At 48.8% G+C, this 25,130-nt stretch overlaps 1 long non-coding RNA gene and 2 pseudogenes across 4 annotated transcripts; 1 reads left to right on the top strand and 2 right to left on the bottom strand.

The window, feature by feature from the left end:
• Positions 1-1,836: 1,836 nt before the first annotated feature.
• On the bottom strand, positions 1,837-24,222 carry LOC308516142. 2 transcript variants are annotated; one of them, XR_013995708.1, is made up of 8 exons: positions 23,488-23,579; positions 23,355-23,404; positions 22,914-23,082; positions 12,525-12,598; positions 12,282-12,366; positions 8,577-8,827; positions 3,890-4,032; positions 1,837-3,700 (listed from the first exon to the last, which is right to left on the bottom strand). It is a non-coding gene; the product is annotated as an uncharacterized lncRNA (long non-coding RNA). The 2 variants fall into 2 exon arrangements; XR_013995707.1 differs by having other exon boundaries at positions 1,840-3,700; positions 8,718-8,827; positions 23,488-24,222.
• On the top strand, positions 12,613-13,379 carry LOC308516945 (immunoglobulin-binding protein 1-like; annotated as a pseudogene). The gene has a single exon. The product of its transcript is annotated as an immunoglobulin-binding protein 1-like (transcript).
• LOC308516943 (protein LYRIC-like) lies at positions 18,408-20,032 on the bottom strand (annotated as a pseudogene). Its single transcript has one exon. The product of its transcript is annotated as a protein LYRIC-like (transcript).
• Positions 24,223-25,130: the final 908 nt, after the last annotated feature.

Here is a 25,130-nt window from a genome sequence, read left to right as displayed (position 1 = left end):
ACAGTCCAGCTGCCTGAACCCTGAAATACTGTGTCGTTAATAGCAGATCCTGGGCCCACCCCAACCCACAGGCACGGCCCACAGAGGCAGAACGACCCGTGTGCCCAAGGACGCGCACCCTGGGATCCACTCTGCACCCTGAGGGCAGGCTCCGGGAGAGCAGGTCTGGGGCCGGGGTGGAGGCTGGACCGGGCTGCAGCCCCGACCCCTGGACTGGGAGGTACTCTGGGAGAGATTGCCGAGGAAGAGGCCCTTCCCGTGTACAGAGAGGATAGTCCCAGACTGTCTGGAAGGCAGGGAGCTCCCCATTTGCCGGGGGCTTTGAGCTCAGGCTGGCAGGGATCGGACCAGGCATTGGCGGGAATGTCAGATCTGTATTCTGGTTCCAACTCAGCCAGCCACTGACCTGCGTGCTGTCTGAACCAGTCCCCTTCCCGATTCAGGCTTGTCTCCCCTCTGTGACATGAGCCTGTAGGACTCTTTCATCTCCAAAGGCCTTGGAGCCAAAGGATGCGCCTGCCACCCTCCCCTCATCTCAGAGCCAGGTGCCCAGCAGCCAAGGACATGAAACCTGGACCTACTGAACGTCTCCCTCCTTCCAACACCAGGGCAGGGGGGGCCTGGAAACTGCCAACATGTCAATATTTGGTCTCTGCTGTGCCTCACACATAACTTGGCACAGTTAAGGGTGCCAGGAAAGTGCGTGAAATGAATGTTTTAAAGATGCAGCCTGCCTCGCCCAGCGGAACAGGAATGAGACACGAATCCCTTCACGCAGTCGAGCTGACAGTACAGCAGCCGTGGCTTTCCTGTGACTTCCAGCACCATCAGCTATCCCGGCAGCCACCATACGGCATCCAATGGAAAAGGCCTCGGGGAAGGGAGACGTCACAGACGCAAAGCTGGAGAGGTGGCAGCGCTGTTACCAAGGACACCTTGTCGGTTGCCTGGCAGCCCAGGTTACAGTTGAGGCTGCGCATCAGAAGCATGAATAAGGGAGGGCGCCTCAGGCCCACTGACAGCCAAGTCATCGCTGACACAGGATGCAAAGGACAGGCGAGGGGGGCCACTCCGTGCGGGAAACTGCTGTTCTCAGCACCCCTCGCAATCGGACGCAGCCCTGGCCGATGCCAGCTTATCAGGCACAGCTCTCATCTTTCATGTTTGTGGGGAAGTGGGTAATGTGCCCCGAGAAATTCCCTACAATTTCACAGGAAAGGAGGCTGTCACCAGACCTGGCAGCAAATCCCAGCTCGGCCTCTTGTTAATTTGACTACGTTACGTAACCTGCGTTAGCGGTCCCCCCCCTGTAGAAAGGGTGTTGCTCCTGCCCTTGCAAGGCCGTGATGGGGACCAGGCTGTGCACCGCACACTTGGCACATCTGAGCATGTGTGTGCAGTGAGTAGCATCTATCAGTGGTCTTATTTCAAAATAATTTGCAAATGTGGGCCTCCGTGTGTGCCTACACCAACTCACTCTTCTGAGTCTCAGGTCGCCACCTGGACACCTGGAGGTGCTGGTGTATTCTCCTCAAAGCTGTGCTCTCCCTAAAAATCTAAACTTGGTAATTTTTGTTTTAACTGGGTAATCTCTTGGTGTGAGGGGCGGGCTTGCACCTCCCCTGGCTGTGGAGCCCTGGCCAGCAGTGACCAGCAGTGTCCACCTGCGGCCTCATGGGAAGTTGAAGGGAATGACTCTCTGGGAGCCTTGAGCAACCATTTGACTCCCTTTGCTAGGTTTTCCCTCACGTAGGAAATATTACATGTATACTGAGGAAATGTTTGAAAATAAACGATAGGAACACACATAACCCCACCACAGAGAAAACTATCATTAATGATTCCTCCAGTCTTTTTTATTGGCACATGTATGTCTTTATACATAAGATACAGATATTTTACAAAGTAAGAATCATATCCTATGCACTGCTTGGTGAGCTGACTTATTCAATTTATGATATATTCTGAAATTATTAAATATTCTTTGAAAACATAATTTAAGCAGCATTCCACATCTAGACTTCTGCCTTTTTTCTCTTACAAACCAGGTCTCAGCGGTCCTCCCCAGAGGACAGGGGAAGAGACCACCCCCGCGGTCCCTGGGCTGGCCCTGCCACCTCACCTCAAGGTGAGCACCTGTACAAGGGTCATGGTGGACCCGGGGGTGACTTCTGGGGAAGCCCCTGCACAGCCCAGGGGTGAGCAGCCAGCACCCTATTGTCCCACCCTCCAGCCTCCTGGCCAGTCTGCTGTTCCCACCTCCCCAGGACACCAGGGAAGCCCAGTGAGCAACAAGGTCCCCCACGGCCTCTCCCTGGTCTCTCAGGGTTGTGAGACCGGCCCTCCCTCCTGGGGCCTGGCCAGCCTGCTCCATGTAACAGCATGTCACACCCAGACTGGCCATGCCGAGTTCGTCACACCAGCCCTGAATGGCTGCCATTCTCCTGGCCTCCCCGCTGCCGGTCCTGGCAGCTGTGACTGACCGCCTGTGAGCGGGACGCCTAGGCCAAGCAGCAAGGGTCTCTGCTGGGAACGCTGTGGGCCGTGCAGCGAGCTCCCGATGCCAGAGGTGGGCTCAGCCAACCCTCTGCAGGAGCAGGCCTGGGACACGGGGCCACAGGCCAGTGGGCCCCTCTCCTTCCCTCCCCTCCAGGCTCAACCTGATCTCAACCCAAAATGAGAACCAGCCCAGCGGTTTCTGAATGCTGAGATTTGATTCAGAGCAACTGACAGGCAGCGAGAGCAGCGGCAGCCCTGGAGGTTTCTGGGGCTCAGCCTCAGCATGAGGGGCCGTGAGGGGGCCTAGCCAGCCCCAGTTGTGCAGGCGAGGCCGGCCTCGCACAGGCTACAGGCCGTGGCACCAGACTTCGATTTCCAGGGGGAGGGGAAAAGCTTCTTCTCTTTTTTAGGTATGGACTGCTTCACGCACTTGCATGGCATCCTTGCGCAGGGGCCCTGCCAATCCTCTCCTATGGCTCCAATGTTAGTATATGTGCTGCTGAAGCGGGCACAAGGCTGGTTTCTTACGTGTCCCCAGCACCAGGCACAGTGCCTGGCAAAAGAAGGGCCCTGGTCCTCTGCGGCAGCAGCTGTGATCCCTGGCTCGGTGGCTCAGCGAACCAGTAAACGGGCCGAGACTGACTACGGGGACCCATTAGACTCAAGACCAGCAGGTGTGAGAGCAGAACTGCAGTCTGGCTAATCCAACGCGCCTGTCAGGTACCAGGAGGGCACCTACTCTGATCTCTGCTGCTCGGCATGGTCCCACCAGGGTGTGCCTCGGGGACAGCCTGGGAGGAGGGAGCAGCAGGGGAGGGGCAGGACAGACAGTGACAGCTGCAACCTCCAGAAATGCTGGGACCTGGCTAGCAGGCAGCCGTACAGGAACTGGGGTTTATTTTACTAGGAGAAAGGCCGCGCACAGCCGTCCACGGTGGGGAGGGTGGCACCTGTGCTGGATCCCGGCCCGTGGCCTCACCTGGAAGAGCCAGGGGAAGGCCAGGCCACGCCTGCAGAGGAGCTGCTCCAAGCTGAGCCCGAGGAGGCCACGGCACAGACCCCCGTTAACAGGTGCTGGGTCCCCGGGGCTGCCGGATCCTGGATGCGCGGGGCGGTGCAGAGGAGGCGCCTCTCACACGTACTCCCCACAGTCGGAGATGATCACCTTCTCCTTCGGCTTCCCGTCCTTGCTGCCCTGCGCCTTTGCGGGCGGAACAGAAGAGAAGAAATGGGGAGGGAGGGTGAAGATTAAAGGGGCTCAGGGACACCCATCCCCCCATTCCCAGGCTGAGCAGAGCAGCCTCCTCCTCGAGCAGCTGGCCCCCTCCAGGCCACAGGGCGCCGCTCCGCTGTCCCACGGGCTGTGCACCGAGGCCTGGGCAGCACCCACCTCGATCTGCCGCAAGACATCCAGGCCTTCCGTGACCTCCCCGAACACCACGTGCTTGCCGTCCAGCCAGTCCGTCTTGTCACGCGTCAGGAAGAACTGGGAGCCGTTGGTGTTCGGGCCGGAGTTGGCCATGGAGAGCAGGCCTGGGGGAGAACGAGCAGTCAGTCCCTCCACCCGGCTCCCTCAGCCAGGCCCACGCTGGGACGGACAGACCATGCGATGTCTTTCTTCCCCTCAACTGATGGCAGTGCAACGGTGAGCAGGGTTTCAATCACTTTATACAGATTTAACCCTCCATTCATTCAACAAACACTTCCTGTCTACTTTGCAACCAGGTCCCTGCTGAGCCTGGGGACACGGTCCCAGCTCCAGGGGAGCTCAGTCTAGTGGAAAAGCATCACGAAAAGAGAGCTGTGCCGACAGCCATGACAGAGTGAGGCCAGGGACACAGACACCTGTGCAGGGACCGGATGCAGAGGCAGCCACACAGGGACCGTGTGTGTGTGCATGTGCATGTGCACGTGTGTGTGATGTATGCTGGTGCACGATCACGGAAGGCTCTCTGGAGGAGGGGCCATCTGAGTGTGTCTAAGAGGCCCAGGTTGGTGGGCTGAGGGCGTGCGGCAGGAGGCGCTGCAGCTGGTGCGTGGTGGTGAGAAAGCCGCTCTTCCCGCTGGGCCTCGGCACGGCGCCCTGTGGATGGACCACGTCCCACTCCACTCTCAGTGCAGAGCAGGGTGTCGCACACCTAACAGACCAGCCTGTGAATGTTTTAAATATTCAAGTACTTATTGTGTGTTTTCTATGTATCAGCCGCTGTTCCAGACACTGTGGTGAAAAGAAAGCCCACATCCTACCTAATGAGGCTGCATTCTCAGAAGGGAGACAGAAAACAAATAAGTAGAAAAATAAATGTATAATTTCAGGCAGTACGTATGTGATGAAAGGTGAAGCTGACTCCACAGGGCGAGATGGTAGGGAAGTCCATAGAGAGGCAGGTCAGGGACCTGGTGACACATGTGACACCTGAAGGAAGGGCGCACCCTGGAAACTGGAGGAGGAACACACTTGTGGACCCTGAGGGGTGAGCTGTGGGGGCAGGTGCGGTGGGGACGCAGAGGCGGAGTAGCAGGGCGGTGAGGTGAGCAGGAAGGCGCCAGGTCCAGGTTGGTTGGCCCTGCTGGATGGATCCTTTGGGCGATGCGGCCGGGAGGGCTGTCAGCAGAATGACGTGACTGGGTTTCTATTTAGAAGGGCCCCCTGACTACCTCTCGATATTAGACCACCAGAGGCAAGAGCAGCCTGGAGGCAAGCTCCGAAGACCTTGGTGGTGGAGGAGGTGATGGAAGACGCTGACGCAGGGGGACGGAGGAGGGGTCATGGATGAGTCCTAAGTTTCTGACTCGCCAGCCGGGTATGTGGTGGTGGCACTGACTGAAACAGGAAGAGCGAGAGGAAGAGTTTGGCGAGAAGAGCAAGAACTGCTGGGGGTGATCAGCCTGGACTGAAATATGGGGGTAACTTTCAGAGAAGATGGAAAGCCCCGGGGATGGGCCTGTCTAGGACAGGGGTTCGAAATAGGGAAACACTGCCCCCTGGAGGCTACTTGGAAACCGCAAGGTATGTTTTGGTCAGTAATGGTGGGGGAGGGGGAACAACGGCATTAGCGGGAAGTGAGCCAAGCCCTGCGAAAAATGATGGTGTTGGGGGAGCAGAAGACTGTCATGTCTTAAATTAAACTCCTCGAATGATTTTCTTTAAACTATGTGCAATTATGACCGTAATATTTTTTAAAAGGCTAGACTAAAACAAAAGGATTATGTGTAAAAAGGATCATTATGAACATTTAAGAAAATCCGACACACAACAGTGAATAGTAGTTACCTCTGGGAAATAGCTGCAGATAGTGAGGGAAATTTCTTTTAGCTTTTAATTTATAACCTTAAAAATAGTAACTTTCGAAGAAACCAAGATGGCGGCATAGGTAAACACCGGAGATTGCTGCCTCGCACAACCACTTCAAAAATACAACTAAAAGATGGAATGGACATCATCCAGAACCACAGGAAGGCTGGCTGAGGGGAAATTCTACAACTAGAAGGAAAGAGAAAGGCATACCAAGACTCAGAGGAGGCACAGTGCAGAAAATACAAAGGTGCAGAGGTGCGTGTGGAGTGGGCGGGCGGCTGAGGGCGCGGTTGTCTGTTTCAATCAGGAGGGAGGCTCAGGCTCTGAGCTCCAGTTCCGGGAGAGTCTCTGGGGACCCAGACTCAAACGGGAGAAGCGGGACTGTCTGGCTTCGGTCAGAGCGAGTGCAGCTTTCTCTCCGAGGTTTGCAGCCGTTGCTGGGACTCAGAGAGGCAGAGCCCCTGGGGACAGGACTGAGAGCCGCCATAACTGCTCTCTCCGGCCCACCCTATTGATCCTGTGCGACCCGCCCCGCCCAAGCCCTGCACAGAGGCATTTGCGGGATAGCCTTAGGCAAAGGCTAGATTAGCACCTCCCTAGAGGACAGAAGTTCTCCCACTGTAGACACAGCTGATTCTCACAGCCAGTTGGCCTGGAGGTCAAATCCCCCCCCCAGTATTACCTACAACAATCAAGGCTTAACTACAACAAGACTGCGCACAAAGACCACAAGGGGGTGCACCAAGAAAGCATAAAAAATGTGGAGACAAAGAAACAGGACAAAAACGACAGAAATGGAGGATATAGAGTTCAAAACCACACTTTTAAGGTCTCTCAAGAACTGTCTAGAAGCCGCCGATAAACTTAGTAAGGCCTTCGAAAAGACTGGTGATAAATACAGTGAGATCCTCAAGAAATCTAATGAGACCCTCGATGTTGTGATAAAGAACCAACTAGAAATTAAGCATACACTGACTGAAATAAAAAATATTATACAGGCTCCCAACAGCAGACCAGAGGAGCACAAGAATCAAGTCAAAGATTTGAAATGCAAAGAAGCAAAAAACACCCAACCAGAAAAGCAAAATGAAAAAAGAATCGGAAAATACGAAGATAGTGTAAGGAGCCTCTGGGACAGCTTTAAGCGTACCAACATCCAAATTATAGGGGTGCCAGAAGATGAGAGAGAGCAAGATATTGAAAACCTATTTGAAGAAATAATGACAGAACACTTCCCCTACCTGGTGAAAGAAATAGACTTACAAGTCCAGGAAGCGCAGAGAACCCCAAACAAAAGGAATCCAAAGAGGACCACACCAAGACACATCATAATTAAAATGCCAAGAGCAAAAGACAAAGAGAGAATCTTAAAAGCAGCAAGAGAAAGAAACTCAGTTACCTACAAGGGAATACCCATACGACTGTCAGCTGATTTCTCAACAGAAACTTTGCAAGCCAGAAGGGAGTGGCAAGAAATATTCAAAGTGATGAATACCAAGAACCTACAACCAAGATTACTTTATCCAGCAAAGCTATCATTCAGAACTGAAGGTCAGATAAAGAGCTTCACAGATAAGGAAAAGCTAAAGTTGTTCATCACCACCAAACCAGGATTATATGAAATGCTGAAAGGTATCCTTTAAGAAGAGGAAGAAGAAGAAAAAGGTAAAGATACAAATTATGAACAACAAATACACACCTATCAACGAGTGAATCTAAAAATCAAGTGAATAAATAATCTGATGAACAGAATAAACTGGTGAATATAATAGAATCAGGGGCATAGAAAGGGAATGGACTGACTATTCTTGTGGGGGAAAGGGGTGTGGGAGATGCGGGAAGAGACTGGACAAAAATCGTGCACCTATGGATGAGGACAGTGGGTGGGGAGAGAGGGCAGAGGGTGGGGCGGGAACTTGGAGGAGGGGAGTTATGGGGGAAAAAAGAGGAACAAATGTAATAATCTGAACAATAAAGATTTAATAATAAAAAAAAAATAGTAACTTTCACTGGAAAAACCTGGCAGAGATCTCCTTAACCTACTGATCAAAGCGAACATCACAAATATTGGAACTGACGCCATAAACTTCCTTATAAGATGCACTAACAAGGAAAACAGCGTGCTTTGGGGCATTCCTGCCAAAATACATCATCTAAATCTGACCCTGAGGCAGGACCAGTTGACAAACTGAGAAAGGACCTTAAACAATGGCCTGTCCTCTTCAAAGATGTCACCATCACGAAAGACAATGAAAACAGAGACTACAAGACTCACCACTGAGTGCAATGTGCAAATTTTTGTTGGGAAGAAAAACGGCTAACATTACTATCAAGGAAAATATTGGAATAAGTGATGAAATTTGAATATGGGCTGAAGATTAGTTAATAGGGTTGTATTGATATTATATTTCCTGATTTTGATAGTTGTACTGTGATTAGTAAGGGAATATTCTTGTTCTCAGGAAATACATACTAAATTATTTAGGAGTCAAAGGACATGTCTTCAACTTCCTCTCAACTGGCACGGGGGGGGGGGGGGGGTAAACATTTGTATATAAAATGATAAAGTAAAGGGGCCAAAAGCAAATTAATGAATGGAAAAAGGACATATGAGAGTTCCTTGTACTATTCTTACAGAATTCTTATTTTATATTGTAGTATATAATTTTTAAAAACACACAATAAAACTAAACCAGATGGCAATTAAAATACTTTATAACTTTTAACTGCTTGTTCTTTCTAATGGTCCTAAGCCTTTATTTATAGAGCTTCAAAATACCTGCCCTGTCTTATTTGTTTCCAGCTGCTGGGATCTAAGATGTCTGACGCAGACTCGAGTAGAAATCGTGCCCAGGGTGCAGATTGCGGCAGCTTCCTCCTCAGCTTGCTCAGCCAGCAGCTTCCCCCGGAGCCTGCTCACCTGTTGTCATGGAAACGACGTCTGAGCGCAGGAGTATCTGGATGCGGCTGGCTGGCTTGCTCCCATGGACACCTGAGGGTTTGACAAGGCCTCTTTGGCAGGGCCTCTCCCTGGGTAAAGAAATCGCTAGGTTAGAGAGAACTCTCTGACTCCCAGAGCAAGACAGCGAGCAGTCTTCTGCATACACACCCAGAACCCAAGTGCAGGGAGCAGGCTGGAGTGAGGTGCTGACAGGGGAGGCCTGGGCCCCGCTGGGGCTGCAGGAGGCAGAGGCCATGGCCATAGCACCAAGCTGGACCAGCAGCAGGAGACTGCAGCACTAATTCCAGCCCACCCTGCAGGCACGGACCTCATCACACTCGACCTGCCCTCAGACAGAGGCTTGCTTCACCCTCCCTCCAGTCACGTATAACACTGTTCCGGCCCAATACAACTCTCAACACTTCAAACCCCAGCTCCAGCCCACTCACCTCACTCCAGTCAAAGAGACGCTAACCTCTCCCTCTTGCCTAACCCTACATATTCACAGGTTGGCTGCACTGGGACCAAGGAGGGCAGCCCTCTTCCTGGGGCTCAGTGCTCAAAGACAAGGGAGGAGGTTGGGCCTGGCTTTATGCTCCAAGCAGACCAGGCTGACTAGATAAATAAAACATTCATTACAAACTCTCCATTTGTTTGATATAGAAAACTATTGTCTTTGACCGCCTTGTAGTGTAGCTAGGTCAACATACAGGCATTGAGCCCGGCCAGTGTGGCTCAGTGGTTGAGCATCAACTCATGAACCAGGAGGTCATGGTTTGATTCCCGATTAGGGCATATGCCTGGGTTGCAGGTGTGATCGCCAGTGGGGGGGGCGTGCAGGAGGCAGCTGGTGATTAATTCTCTCTCATCACTGATGTTTCTATCTCTTTCTCCCTTCCTCTCTGAAATCAATAAAAATATATTGAAAAAGAAAAAACAATACAACAAAACATAGGGGTGCTGAACTATCAGGCCAAGCACTGGGGGTAAGTCTGATAAGGTTCTGCCCTTGAAGAATTGGCTATGCAATGGGGAAGGGATGTCCACAACTGAGGGAGGCACACATCCCACACTGATACAGCCTTGCTTCAAATCTCGGATCCACCACCTACAGGCCGTGTAATGTCCGACAAGTTATTTGACCTCACTGGGCCCGTTTTGTCACCTAGAATTGGGAATAATAATAGTATTTATCTCATAGGATTATCAATAGGATTAAATATTTGTAAAGCGGTTAGAACACAGAGTTAACAACAATGAAACGTTTGTTAAATAAGTAATGCCAAGAAAAGCAGTAAATGCTTGGAGAGAGGGTTCTACGGAAGCCCAGGAGGGACACTATCTAACTCAACTGGAGGACTAGGGAAGTTTCCTGGAGAAGGCAGCGACTGAGCTCAGTTCTGACAGGGAGTAGGGGTTAACCAGATCAAATAAGTTGGAAAGGGCATCTTAGGCAAAGGAACTGCTTACGCAAAAACATAAGATTTATAGGTAACTACAAACTTTTGTTTCCTAGAATAAAAACATGGCAGCCCTCCTATCCCAGACTCAATCCAGTCATGAGGGACCCCGAGAACGCTGAGAGCGACGCCATCAGATCTGTGCTCAGGCAGCTCCCCCTGCTGCTCAGGGCAGGACACAGGCCTGGGGCACGGAGACCAGCTACTGTCATTACGCACAGGAGAGATGACAGAGGATAAGCCAAGAAAATGTGGCAGGAACAAACAGGAGGGGAGAGATCCCGGAAGACGTAAGAGATAAAATTAGCCGGCTACGGCAATGCATCAGATAAAAATCGTGAGGGGCTAAGATGACACGGAGGCTCCTGGTTTGGGCAAATATGTGGAAGACAGCAAAATGAACAAGATCAGGCCCGGGAAGACCAACCAGCGTGAAAGGAGGGGCTTTGGGAAAGGCTTTGTTTATGGCGATTGTGAGACGTGCAGGCAGAAACACGTGAAACTTGGGAGAGAGGTCAGGGCTAGGACGAGAGGCCAGAACGTTGAATGGCTACAACCTCACGGGACAGAAGTGGCTGAAACTGTCCAAGGACAGTGTGGAGAGAGGAGCTGAGGGCTAAGGAAGGAACTCAGAGAAACACCACTGTCAAAGGGTGGAGAGAGGAGCCTGCATGATTCCGAGAAGCAAAGGTCAGGATGGTGTACGGACAGGCCGGAGAGCTGCGCCTGAGGGGAGGGGTCTCTGAAACCAGGGCAGGATTAGGAAGATAGCAGACACACATGTGTGTAACTTCTGTCACAGGCAGAAGTTACCTCTGAGGGACTCCCAGAACAAGGAAAGTTGTCAGTGGGAAATGTCAAGCCTTCAAGTCAGGTCTTAGCAGAGGCAGATGACAGTAAAGAGGGACTAAGCTGAGCCCTGGCCAGTGTGGCTCAATTGGAACATTGTCCCGTGCACCATAAAGGTTGCAGGCCCTGGTTGGTTTGGCTCAGTGGATAGAGCATTGGCCTGAGGACTGAAGGGTCCGGGGTTCGATTCTGGTCAAGGGTACATGCCCTGGTTGTGGGCTCAATACCCAGTAAGGGGCATAACAGGAGGCAGTCGATCAATGATTCTCTCTCATCATTGATATTTCTATCTCTCTCTCCCTCTACCTTCCTCTCTGAAATCAATAAAAACATAAAAAAATAATCTGAAAAAATAAAAATAAGGTTGCAGGTTTAAGTCCCCACTCAGGACAAATATAGGAGGCAACCAATCAATGTTTCTCTCTCCGTTCCTCTCTCTAAAATTAATAAAAACAACAGCTGGGCCAATGTGGCTCCGTGGTTGAGTGTCGACCTATGAACCAGGAAGTCACAGTTAGATTCCTGGTTAGGACATATGTCTGGGTTGTGGGTTCGATCCCCAGTGTGGGGCCTGCAGGAGGCAGCCGGTCAATGATTCTCTCTCATCAACGATGTTTCTCTCACTCTCTCCTTCTCCCTTCCTCTCTGAAATCAATAAAAATATATTAAAAACAACAACAAAAAACCACACAACATATCCTTGGGTGAGGATTAAAAAAAGAAATAAGATGGTCTAGCTGGTTTGGTTCAGTGGATAGAGTGTCAGCCTATGGACAAGGGTCCCGGGTTCAATTCTGGTCAAGGGCGCATGCCGGGTTACAAGCTCAACCCCCAGTAGGGGGCGTGCAGGAGGCAGCTGATCAATGATTCTCATCATTGATGTTTCTATCTCTCTCACCCTCTCCTTTACTCCCTGAAATCAATAAAAATATATTTTAAAAAAAGAAAAAAGAGGGACTAAGCAGAGCAAAAGTAAGTCCCACCCTTGTTAAGGCGGGAAGGGCACAGTTATGTCTGTGTCTGTGTCCAAAAGCAAGACTTTGATAGGGACAATGCCTCTGGCTTTGCTGAGAATCTCCGCCTCTATACTTCCCTGGAGGAGCCACATTCTCTCCCTACTACCAACCACTCCATTCATGCGCGCACTACCACCACAGCAGGAAGTGAGACAGAGATGAAAATGCAAAGGGGCCGCCGTCAGGGACACGATGGGGAACCTGTGGTGCCCACTCACCTGGCCTGGAAGAGCCTTCCTTAATCCCCGTCACTGGTTTGGTCAAATTGCCACGAACTGTTCTCCCAGAGAATTCAGATTCATTCTGAAAGGACGATAACACATCAGCTCCTTAAACCTCATTAGATTAAAAGAATATCTGACAGCCTGCCATTTACTTCTAAGAAGTCTGAGACTGACGATTAATTCTAAACTAGGAGCCTGCACCCCGTCTCCCAACAACAAGCTAAGCACAAAACCAACCATAAAAAGTCCCGGAGACACCATACACTTCCGTTCTCCCAACAGGAAGGTCTGTGCTGACATGATCTTCGGATCTGAAACGATAAGGATGAATGCAGTTACCAAGCTGTTGGCGATCAGCAAGAAGTTTCCGGACGAAGTGGAAGTAGCGGCTGAATCCAGCAGGTCCTGGGTAATCCGAGAGAAGGTGTTGAAAGGACTACACCTCCTTAAGAAGGCTGCCAAGTGTTACTGCAGCTCGGCTTGTTCAGCCAACATGAAGATTTGGAAGAGATTGCTTGCACCGACCTGAAGTGCCAGCATTTCAGGGAGCGCTCGCCATGACACAAGCCAACCTGGCAGGCGCCTAGATAACTTGCTGTGGGCTCGAGAACACTTTTTAAACTACTTAACTCAGTGCCAGCCCTATCATGTGGCAGAGTCTGAGTTGCCCAAAACCAAGAACAACTCAACTGAAGGCAACACTGCTAGTTCCTCAATGGCCCACCCTCATCTCATGGCTATGGCGCCTCAGAGATGGCCTAAAACAGAGGCGCAAGCAGAGGAGGAGGTGGGGGGTGGGTTGTCTGCACTGAAATCTGCTGTGGAAAGTGGTGAGGCAGATGATGGCGTGTTCACAAGTTGTACCTCCTTCACCTCGAAGGTGGACTGGTATGAGCTTAGAGGAGACCGAGAGCATTGACCAGGAGATAAAGCTCCTGAGAGAAAGACTCTTCAAAAGAGGCATCAACTTCTTGCTCATCTCCTCAGGCCAGGCCTCCAGCGGAACCCTTTATTCTCACTCAGAATGCACCCCAAGCCAAAATCTGTAGAGCTGGCTCTTCAAGTCTGGTGTCTATGACGGTGGGAGACTAGTATGATCAGCATCAGAAGCTGGGAGAGTTAACAGATCAGGGAACAGCCAAGACAGCATCAGAGGTCAGAAGAGCCGCTCAGTAACAGGAAGAACAGGAAGGTGAACAAATGCTCTGACTCCTGCTGGGGGTATGGCAGCCCTCCCGCTCCCCACAACACAGGCTACAGGGAGCGCGCATCTTCCCCGAGGAGGAAAGCTGCGCAGTCATCCCCTCCCTGGGCTCCTGCTTCGGCTCTTACCATGAAGGCAAAGACGCTTAATCTTGCTTTGTGTTTAATAAAGTGTCAAGCAATTGAGTGTGTATTTTGTTTCCTAGCTGAGGAACCAGTGATTCTTGCTTTGGCATTATCCTTATCACGCTGTATTTCAATTCCTTAAGTGGAAAGAAGAGTATTGAGAAATGGCTCACTATAATCAATGGCTGTAAGAATGCCCCTTAAAAAATAACAAAAGTCCCTTCTAATATAGGAGCCTGCAGAACAAACATAAGTGATACTAAGAAAAGGCAAGTAGAGAGATTTAAAACGGGGGGGGGGGGGGGGAGGGAGAAGGGGGGTGGTTTGTTGCCCGGCCAGTGTGGCTCAGTGGTTGAGCATCGACTTATGAACCAGGAAGTCACAGTTCAATTCCCGGTCAGGGTACATGCCCAGGGGGTGGGCTCATACCCAGGAGGGGGTGTGTAGGAGGTAGCAGATCAATGATTTTCCCTCATCATTGATGTTTCTATTTCTCTCTCACTCTTCCTTCCTCTCTGAAATCAATAAAAATATATTTTTTAAAAAGAGTTTATTTTGGACCCTTTCATAAAGATTAAAAAACATGAATTAAGCCATAACCGGTTTGGCTCAGTGGATGGAGCATCGGCCTGCAGCCCGAAGGGTCCCAGGTTCGATTCCGGTCAAGGGCATGTACTTTGGTTGCAGGTACATCCCCAGTAGGAGGTGTGCAGGAGGCGGCTGATCGATGTTTCTCTCTCATTGATGTTTCTAACTCTCTATCTCTCTCCCTTCCTCTCTGTAAAAAATCAATAAAATATATATTAAAAAGAAAACAAAACATGAATTAAGATTCTTTAGATTTAGGTTGCCCTTGTGCTTAGAAACAAAGATGAATAAAGTACTATTTTTATTTCCAGCAACTTTAAAAAAAAAAATTGAATGACAGCACAAAATGACATCCTTATTTCACACTTAGTCATAAAGATTGATCCTAAAGATTTTTTTTTAATGGTCAAACATTTAAGGGTTTTGTGGTGGGCAAAATAATGCCCCTCAACACGTTGTCCACATTCTATCCTTGAAACCTGAGAATATGCTTATTATATGACAAGAAGGAGTTAAGGTTACCGATGGAATTAAGGTTATCAGCTGATAATAAAGAGTGACACACTGTGAGGAAGACTTGCCTGGCCCTTGCTGGTGTGAAGCTGGAAGGGGCCCACCGCTAAGGAATGTGGTCAATCAACAGAGGCTGGAAAAGGCAAAGAAACAGGTTCTCCCCTGGAGCCTCCAGAAGGAACACAGCCCTGCTGGCACCTCGACTGTAACTTGGTGAGACCCATTTTGGACTTCCGATGTCTGGAACTATAAGGTAACACACTTGTATTGTGTAAACCACCCAATTTGTGGTGATTTGTTAGAACAGTAATAGTAATTCATTTCTTCTGAAGCACCCAGCCTGTCATAATCCTGTAGGTATTCTATTCCTTGGTTGTTAATTGGGTTAACTTCACAAGAGGGTCACTTTTCAATGGCTCAAAAGAGCCTCGCTTTCTGCCCTGGCTGGTTTGGCTCAATAGATAAGAGTGTCAGCCTGCAGACTGGGTTCGATTCTGGTCAAAGGCACATGCTCAGGTTGTGGGCTAAATCCCTAGTAGGGGGCATGCAGGAGGCAGCCAATCAATGATTTTCTCTCATCCTTGATATTTCTAGCTCTTTCTCCCTCTCCCTTCCTCTCAGAAAGCAATATATATATCTATATATCTATATCTATATCTATCTATATATATATATATATATTAAAAAATATATTAATACTTTAAAAAAATATATTTTGTTGATATTTTACAGAGGAAGGGAGAAGGATAGTTAGAAACATCGATCAGCTGCCTCCTGCACAACTCCTACTGGGGATGCCCACAACCAAGGTACATGCCCTTGACCAGAATCGAACCTGGGACCTTTCAGTACGCAGGCCATCGCTCTATCCACTGAGACAAACCAGTTAGGGCAGTGGTCGGCAAACTCATTAGTCAACAGAGCCAAATATCAACAGTACAATGATTGAAATTTCTTTTGAGAGCCAAATTTTTTAAACTTAAACTATATAGGTGGGTACATTGTTATTACCTTAATTAGGGTACTCCTAAGCTGGCCTTTGCTAAAAACGTCCTCAATCTGAGGTACGTTCACTGAGGTTGACCCCTTCCAACTCTCCCATCCACACTCGTCTTGTATACTTGTTTCAGATAGATGAGTGTGGATGGGAGAGTTGGAAGGGGTTGACCTCAGCAAATGTACCTCAAAACAATGTACCTCCTCCCCCACCCCCCCACCCCGCGCTGCGTGTCCCGCGGCCGCCTGCACCACGTCTCCCAATGCCCGACCGACCAACACCCACTTCTAACGCCACTTCTTCAAAATAGACTCGCCCAGGCCGAAAACCGACTTCTGCGCATGGGCCACGAAGTTTCAATCACACTGTACGTGCGCGCCCGCAAGTGGTATTTTGTGGAAGAGCCACACTCAAGGTGCCAAAGAGTCGCGTGTGGCTCGCGAGCCGCAGTTTGCCGACCACTGGGTTAGGGCAAGTCTCACTTTTTAAACTAGAGTCCAAAACAGCAGTTTTCCATAATCACTTTTAGATATTTCATGAAATCCTGCCTCTTATGCAAGATTCATAATTTTAACTTGCAATGAATTTATACTCCTTTTCATCTCATGGCACATATAAACTATTACTAAAATTCTGCTACACACCAAGAAAAAAAATTTTTTTTTGTTGATCTGACAAAAATTGTTTTATTCATTCATACAGGACGGCTATTGTATTCGCTGCTGTCATTCTTTGACAATCTAAGGCAGTGGTTCTCAACCTTGGCTGCACATTATAATCACCTGGGAATCTTTTTAAAATCCTGATTTCTGGGCCTCATCCTCTGGAAATTCTGTTTCTTTGTTACTAATGTTGTGGCCCCACCCCATAACAAAGAAACAGAATTTCCGGAGGATGAGGCCCAGAAATCAGGATTTTAAAAAGATTCCCAGGTGCCGAAGCCGGTTTGGCTCAGTGGATAGAGCGTCGGCCTGCGGACTGAAGGGTCCCGGGTTCGATACCGGTCAAGGGCATGTGCCTGGGTTGCGGGCACATCCCCAGTGGGGAATGTGCAGGAGGCGGCTGATCGATGTTTCTCTCTCATTGATGTTTCTGACTTTCTATCTCTCTCCCTTCCTCTCTGTAAAAAAAATCAATAAAATATATTTAAAAAAAAAGATTCCCAGGTGATTCTAATATGCAGCCAAGGTTGAGAACCACTGCTCTAAGGGAAATGGGGTCAGCACCCCTGACTAAATAGTCAGGTACTGCATGTTTTAAAAATTCTTGCAGCACACCAGTTGAAAATCACTGCCCTAGACTAAAGGTTAACAAACTTTCTGAAAAGGGTTAGAGATTAAATATTTTAAGCTTTGCAGGCCACATACAGTCTCTGCTACATATCCCGCCCACCTCACCCCCCCCCCGCCCACCTCACCCCCCACCCCCACCCCCGCCCACCTCACCACCACCACCCCGCCCCCCGCCCACCTCACCGCCACCACCCCCCCCGCCCGCGCCCCCCCGCCCCACACACACACACACAACCTTTTATTTTATTTTTATTTTATTTTTTTGCACGTGATTTCTTTAATACACATTGCTACCAACAAATATGTAAAGATATAGCAGATTATGCATTTGATCAAAGCACTTTAAGCATAAAACAGATTCAAATGATATAAGTTCCATGCATAAAGTCCAAGAAGTTGCTTATGAATTTGTAGGCAACCCTCTCTAATCAGAATCCTTTATTCCTCAGTTGCAGATGAGATAGGGCACAATCTGTTGTAAACCAGGATAATATTCTTGAATTAAGAATGTTCTCATTAAATTGAAGACTTTCCCAAGTGTCTTCCAGCAATGTACAGTAGGTCCTCAGGTGACGTCGGAAATCGGTTCCTATGGCCCGATGTAACGCGATTTTTCGCCATAAGTCAGAACCCACTTACATAAGCACCTACATCACTCACATGGAGCACATATACAGCAGTAATGAAATGAAACAGTAAAAAAAATTTTAAAAATAACAATTCCTGACCTTTACTTGTGGTAAATAAATAATAAAAAACAAAGCACATATGTACATATGTCGAAATGACAGAACTTTTTTTTTAATAAATAAATGGGAGATGGCACCGTAACCACGAAAACAACGTACGTCTCGAGTTCAACATAACCCGAGGACTGTCTGTAGTATATTCTGCTGACCTCTTAATTTCATAAATTAACTGTCCTTTGATTCCATTTTTGCCTTAAAAATTGGTTTAAATTTACAAAACTCTGTACATGTTCACAAATTATTACACACACAGCATAATCTTCAAGACAATGTCTGCAAACACATGTCCTATTCAGAAAAAGAAAATCCATGTTTCCCGCCTGGCTTTCTTCATTTGTTTGGAGATTCCCAGCTAGTTCCAAACTTGGTTTGTGAACTTAGTATTTGACTTGGATTTATCTGACTCTTGTAGCATCGGTGCCACTTGGGAAGAGCTCTTGTCAGAATCACTTTTTGAAAAAGTAACAGATGGATCGGTAGAAACAGCAGGTGGACGAGTCTTGATAGGATGGTTATTTTTGACGAGTGCTTCTACTAGATCTCTAGTGCTTATGGTTTTCTAAGAAAAAGCTTTTTCCTATTTTGGACGGACTTTAGATGTATTCACTGGAAGCTCTTCCCTAATCTCTTTTTCTAATTCTTCTGGGTCCTGTGCAGGAGAGTTATCGTCACCTTGCTGCTTCTTTTTCTTTTTAGGTTTCCTGGTTGAAAGAACACCCTCTTCCTTTTCTTTATCATCATCTGATACTTTTTGATCATCAGTAGTCATAGACTGAGAAACTGCTCAGCAGTACACATAGACACAAAAACAGCCAAGGGTGAGCGATGCACAAGAAGCAGAATTGTGTTCAGAGGTATTCATTCCCCTATCCACACGAGACCAAGCAGCAATGTCGGAAAATATTGAATGGTCACTCCAACTCCTTCCACAGTCTTTTCCATTCGCATTAGCATCTCGTGTCTTGACCCCAAGCAGATGGCTGTTATTCTCATCTGCAGAAGTAGATGAAACAGAGTTCCACTTCTCTTCACCTGCCATTATCTGAGAGGTGAGTTTTATAGACTTTTCATTGCAGTCTCCTCCATTTACACTGAGGTTTTCATTCAATCCTGAAGAAAACTGAAGTTTAGGATCTTCTTTTCCAGACTTAAAGTTGCTAACTCAAACATTTAGATGAGATTCACCAACATGAAATGATGCAGTTGTAAATTGCTTGGTGGTAACTGTGATGGTATTTCCTATCCCAGGGAGAGCTGAATCCAATGAACCAGAACCAGTCTACACCTTATCAGGTTTAGGTTGCTTTCATTTTTCTCTGTGACTAATTTTAGTTTCCCAGGCTCCTTCATCAGCTTCCTTCCCATCATGGCATAAACTGTTTTGCACCGCTTTAGCATCTGACTTTGATTCTAGTTGTTTTTCTTTGGCTCTTCATTCTTCTTTTCCGCCTCCGATGGCTGCTTGGTGGTTACACTGCGAGCCACTTGCATCTCAGCCACTTCAACAGCGCGCCCGTTTGGCCTAACCCAAATGAAGAAGGTCTCCAGCTCGTCGTACTCATCCGGGTGGTTGAGTGCCATCCTGTGCATCGCAAGGTGGCTTCGATATCCAGGAAATCGAGTCGGGGCGCACACGTGGGCTGGAGGTCTGATCACCGGCCGGGGCATGTAGGGGAGGCAATTGGTTAATGCCTGCCTCGCAGCAGGGTATCTCTCTCTCAGCAAGTCTCTGGGCTTCTCGGGTTTCTTGCGGCCCCTCTTCTGCTCCCCGCTCCGGAGGTTCTTCAGCAGCGGCAGGTTGTGGGAGGCCGAGGCCGGCGCGGCCGCCTCCCGCCGCCGGCAGAGCGGGCTCCTCCGCTTCTTGCGGGCGCCAGCGCCAACGGCAGCGCCAGCGCCAACGGCAGCGCCAGCGCCAACGGCAGCGCCAGCGCCAGCGGCAACGCCAACGCCTGCGCCTGCGCCTGCGCCAGCGCCTGCACCTGCTGCCTCCTCCCGCCGGCGGGGCGCGCTCCTCCGCTTCTTGCGTTCTGGCGGCTCGTTGGCAAACGACGCGGCCCAGGAGCACATCGCAACCCAGCCATAGCCCAGCAGGAAGACCACCGTCAGCACGAGCAAGTGCCAGCCCAGCAGGGCCCACCAGCCCTGGTACCGCGCCACCGCCGCCGGACTCATGTCGATGCCCCGCTCGGTGAGCTTAAGAGTGATCCATTTTTGCAGCCCTATTACCCATATGTCGAGCTCCTCGGCAAGGTCGTCCATCCAGCTGTTTTCAGCCATCTTCCCTCCTGTCAGAGGCACTCGCGGGATGATGCTGTGGCGCAAGCCGTGGGAGAGTCAAGGGAAGCGAGCAAGAGCCGGGCAGACAGCCTCAGGCCCAGCGCTTCGCAGCCCCTGGCGCCGGAGCCGGGATCCGCGGATGATGCAGCTGCCGGAGCCGGGAGCCGCGGTTGATGCAGCTGCCGGAGCCGGGAGCCGGGAGCCGGGAGCCGGGAGCCGCGGTTGATGCTGCTGCCGGAGCCGGGATCCGCCGTTGACGCAGCTGCTGCGCCAGAGCCCGGATCAGCTGTTGACGCAGCTGCCGAGCCGGGACCCGCCGTTGACGCGGCTGCGGCAGTGCCAGAACCCGGATCAGCCGTTGACGCAGCTGCCGGGAGGAGAGGGAGGGAGGGAGGAGAGGGACTCCCAGCTCCCCCTCCTCTGCCTCCGCCGCTGCCGCCGCAGGGAGGAGGGGGCGGCGGAGGGAGTGTCTCCAGTGGCGGCCACTAGGCGGCGTCAGGGCGCCAGTGCCGCCAGGCTGACCTCCCTGGGCGAACAATAACGCACCGGGGAAGGGGCGCGGGTCACATCTACACACAAACCTTTAAAAATATAAAAGCCATTTAGCTCACAGGCCACACAAGAACAGCTGCAGATGGCGCCGGCCCATCATCTGCAGGTTCCTGACCTCCAATGTAGATACAGAACAGTCAGGGAAGGAGGGGTCAACAAAGATGGCTGGGACTCATTCAAATGTTAAATGGGGGGCTATCTAAATAAGAATTAATTTTATAAATAGTTCATAGTGAACACTTCCAAATAATGACAAATTTGTTCCTATATAACTCTGACTATGGAAACTAGCAGCACAGCATGTACAGGAGGGTCTTGTGACTAAGCACCAGGAACAGTTCAGCGCGAAGCTAAGGTTCTCCGCCCTCCATCAGTGGCTGCTGCACCCTGCCCTCTCCCCCAAACTCATGTCTGCAGTTCAGCTCTTCTTGTAGTTGGCACTTAAATAAACGCAGTAACTCAAGCACAGGAGAAAAGACGTATTTTCCCTTCCTAACTGCCTGGATTGTATGTATATATTTAACAGAGAACATACACTGTTTGTTAGAGCTGGTGGTATACAGCCCTGTTCCCAGTGATGGAAACAGAGAAGACACACAGGAAACAGGAACTAGAAATGCCAGGTCAGAAGGCCCAGGGCTCTGCGGGACCTGTCTTCCGCATTCTGACTACATGAGGGGCACTTTTAGCGGGAATTTCCTACCTCACCACAAGCCAAATTTCACATGTACCTCAGAATGTGACCCTGTTTAGAATTAGGGTCTTTGCAGATGTAATTAGTTAAGATGAGGTCATACTGGACTAGGGTGGGCCTAAAGCCAGTGAATAGCGTCCTTATAAGAAGAGAAGGCAAAGCCCTGGCTGGTGAGGTTCAGTTGGTTGGGCATGAGCCAGGGCACGGAAAGATTTCCAGTTCTATTCCCTGTCAGAGCACATTGCTTGGGTTGCGGGCTTGATCCACCGTAGGGGGCATATAGAAGGCAGCTGACTAATGTTTCACTCTCATATCAATGTTTCTCTCTCAAAATAATTTTTTTAAGAGAGAAGACAGACACACACACACACACACACACACACACACGGAAGAAGGCCATGTGAAGACTGGTGCAGAGATTGGAGAGATGCAGTTACAAGCCATAGAGTGCCAAGGATGGCCAGGAGCCACCAGAAGCCAGGAAGGAAAGAATTTTCCTAGAATATTCAGAGAGAGCATGGCCCTGACAATACTTTGATTTTAGATTTCTAACCTCCAGAGCTGTGAGAATAAATTTCTATTGTTTTAGTCACTATGTTTGTGGTAATTTGTTATGGCAGCCCCAGGAATCTACTCTACCCACCCAAATGGAGAATGGCACCTTTTGTAACCAATGACAACAGTAACACTAATCAAATAATGAACAGTGAAACTTAACTCTGCCAACTCTAATTCAACAACAGCAAATCCCTGGTGCTTTTCTACAATAGCAGAGATAGGTAGTTAATTATGTGGACAAGAGAATACGGTAGTTAATTGCGTGGGCAAGAGGAGGAAGCAGGGCATGTCCTGATAATCATTTAAAAAGTGAAAATCAAATTTTCAGATTTTCCTTGGTTTAGTAAACAATGCTTCCAGAAATATTAAATTTTGTTCATGTCAATATAGCTAAAAATTTTAAGCTTTGTAGTATACAAGTCTACCACTACCCAATTTAAGCCTTAAAGTTACTTCCAAGCATTTTTTTGTTTTATTGCTTAAAGTATTACAAAGAATATTATATATGTCTCCTTTTTTTTTTCCTCCCCTTGACCTTCCCCTAGCCTCCCATACCCCCAGTGTCTGTGTCCATTGGTTATGCTTATGTGCATGCATACAAGTCCTTCGGTTGATCTCTTACCCGCCCCCCACTTCCAAGCATTTTGATAACCTTTGTTCACAGGACATAGAAAGTAGGAAAAAATGTTGATCTATCAACTGAGCATTAACTATATACAGAGCACTGATCTCACCACTGAGTGAGGTGACTACTTCAGAAGGGAGCAGAGCTATTTCAGTTGACGGAGAGCAAGAACAATAGGAGCCACTAATTTATAGAATGCAGGGGTAGAAAGGCCTCCAAAAGCCAGCCTTACTGCCCTGACCGGTTTGGCTCAGTGGATAGAGCATCGGCCTGTGGACTCAAGGGTCCCTGGTTTGATCCCGGTCAAGGGCATGTACCTTGGTTGCGAGCACATCCCTAGTGGGGAGTTTGCAGGAGGCAGCTGATCGATGTTTCTAACTCTCTATCCCTCTCTCCCTTCCTCTCTGTAAAAAATCAATAAAATATATTTTTAAAAAAAAAGCCAGTCTTACCATTTTATTTAAGAATTGAAGAACTTGCCCAGCTGGTGTGGCTCAGCGGTTGAGCATCAACTTATGAACCAGAAGATTGAGATTCAATTCCTGGTCAGGGCATATGTCCGAGGTTGTGGGCTTGAGCTTCTCTCATCATTGATGTTTCTATCTCTTTCTCCTTTCCTCTCTGAAATCAATAAAAAATATGTATATATTTTTAAAAGAATTGAAAGATATTTATGGATGACTTGCTGCTCTCCCATACTGCCAGCATTATTGGAATAACGCTCATATAAAAATAAAAATAAAAAATAAAAATAAACTCAAGGCTCAAAGAGTTTAAGAGTGACACAGAAAGTGGCAGAGCTGGGTCTAAAACTCTTATCTTAAAAAATAACAACCATGGATCAATTAGAACCATGGCACTATAACTGTGATACCAACTGAAGGAAAACTCACCCAGGTGACCAGAGGCCAAGGCTCCATTGTCGAGGCTGAGCTTCCCTCTGCTTTTTAAAAACACAGCTGTCAATGCCCTGGCCAGTGTGGCTCAGTTGGTTGGGCATCCTCTTGTGCACCTACAGGTTGCTACCTTGATTCCCCGTCAGAACACATGCCCGAAGTTGCGGGATCGGCCCCCATAGCTGACCGATGTTTCTCTCTCCCTCTTCTTCCTCTCGCTCTAAAATGAAAAAACAAACAAACAAAAAACATATTGAAAGCACAGCTGCCAAGAAGGAAAATCTGGTCAGAAGATGTGGTGGGTTTCAGCTACCAGCAAGTGTGAGACAATAACCAGACTTTTCAAGAGAGACCATCTTCTTACTGATTCTTACTATACAGTTTATAAGTTAAATAATCAGAAATCACAGGCCCCAAATGGTTCCAATGTGGAGAAAGCCTTTCTTCAAATCCGACAAATTGTCAATCTCTGTACATTTCAGCCCACAGCCATCCCACCATCTTGGCTTCGTGATCCTTAGAACATTCCTTTTCCATCGCCAAGATCAGTGACTTCCTCCCTAACTTCAGTACATACCAAATTACAATGAATGCACATGACTTAATGTTCTCCAGCTCTTTCCCTGAACAACTCAGACAGTTTGAGAGTCACACGCAAAGTTAGTAGCAGAGCTGGATTCTCATTAGGAATCTAAACATGAGAGGCATTGGAAAGACTCATCTGTTCCATGTTCCAGTGGAATCTGAACGTCTGTGATGTCTCCAAAAAAAGTAAATGCTGCATAAAGAATTTTGCCATCCACTTCCTCTGTCAGCCCACCTACAAAGGCACCAAGCTCCTTCGGAACTAATGTCCTCCATACTCTTGGTATGGCTGCAGTAAAAATGTGCTAGCAAGATAGTCAAAGGCTGGCCGAACCGGTTTGGCTCATTGGATACAGCGTTGGCCTGCGGACTCAAGGGTCCCAGGTTCAATTCTGGTCAAGGGCATGTATCTTGGTTGTGGGCACATCCCCCCTGGGGGGTGTGCAGGAGGCAGCTGATTGATCTCTTTTCTCTCATTGATGTTTCTAACTCTCTATCCCTCTCCCTTCTTCTCTGTAAAATATCAATAAAATATATATATATTTTTTAAAAAGATAGTCAAAGGCCGAAACCGGTTTGGCTCAGTGGATAGAGCGTCGGCCTGCGGACTGAAGGGTCCCAGGTTCGATTCCGGTCAAGGGCACGTACCTGGGTTGCGGGCACATCCCTGGTGGGGGATGTGCAGGAGGCGGCTGATCGATGTTTCTCTCTCATCGATGTTTCTGACTCTCTCTCTCTCCCTTCCTCTCTGTAAAAAATCAATAAAATATATTTAAAAAAATGAAAAAATAATAATAAAAAAAAGTCAAAGGCCAGAAAAGGAGGGGCCCTACAGTCTTTTGAGTACACAAAGTAACTTCTCCCCATCCCTCTTCAGCCCTACATCTAGCCCCTCTGACAGCTTCCAAATGAGCTCACCACTTCATTTCTCCTTCCTCTGTACAGTGACTACAATGATTCCAAGAAAGCGCAAATCTGATTACAGCACTGCCCTGCTTAATATTGCCCTAAAGCTCACCAATGCCCATAGGACCGGTCCAAATTCCTTAGCGTAGCATGTAAGACCTTCATAACCTGACTCTAGCCTTTTCTCCTCCGCTTCCCCAGCCCAAATTATTTGCCTCCAAGAGCTAGACTTACTTCACCCCTCTAGGCTTTTGCTCTTCCTGCTCTCCATTCAGGCCAGCG

Source organism: Myotis nattereri (assembly GCF_964212035.1).
Source record: "Myotis nattereri genome assembly, chromosome: 3".
In the NCBI taxonomy this organism is placed as follows: Eukaryota; Metazoa; Chordata; class Mammalia; order Chiroptera; family Vespertilionidae; genus Myotis; species Myotis nattereri.
This window is presented reverse-complemented; position numbering and strand designations above follow the sequence as displayed.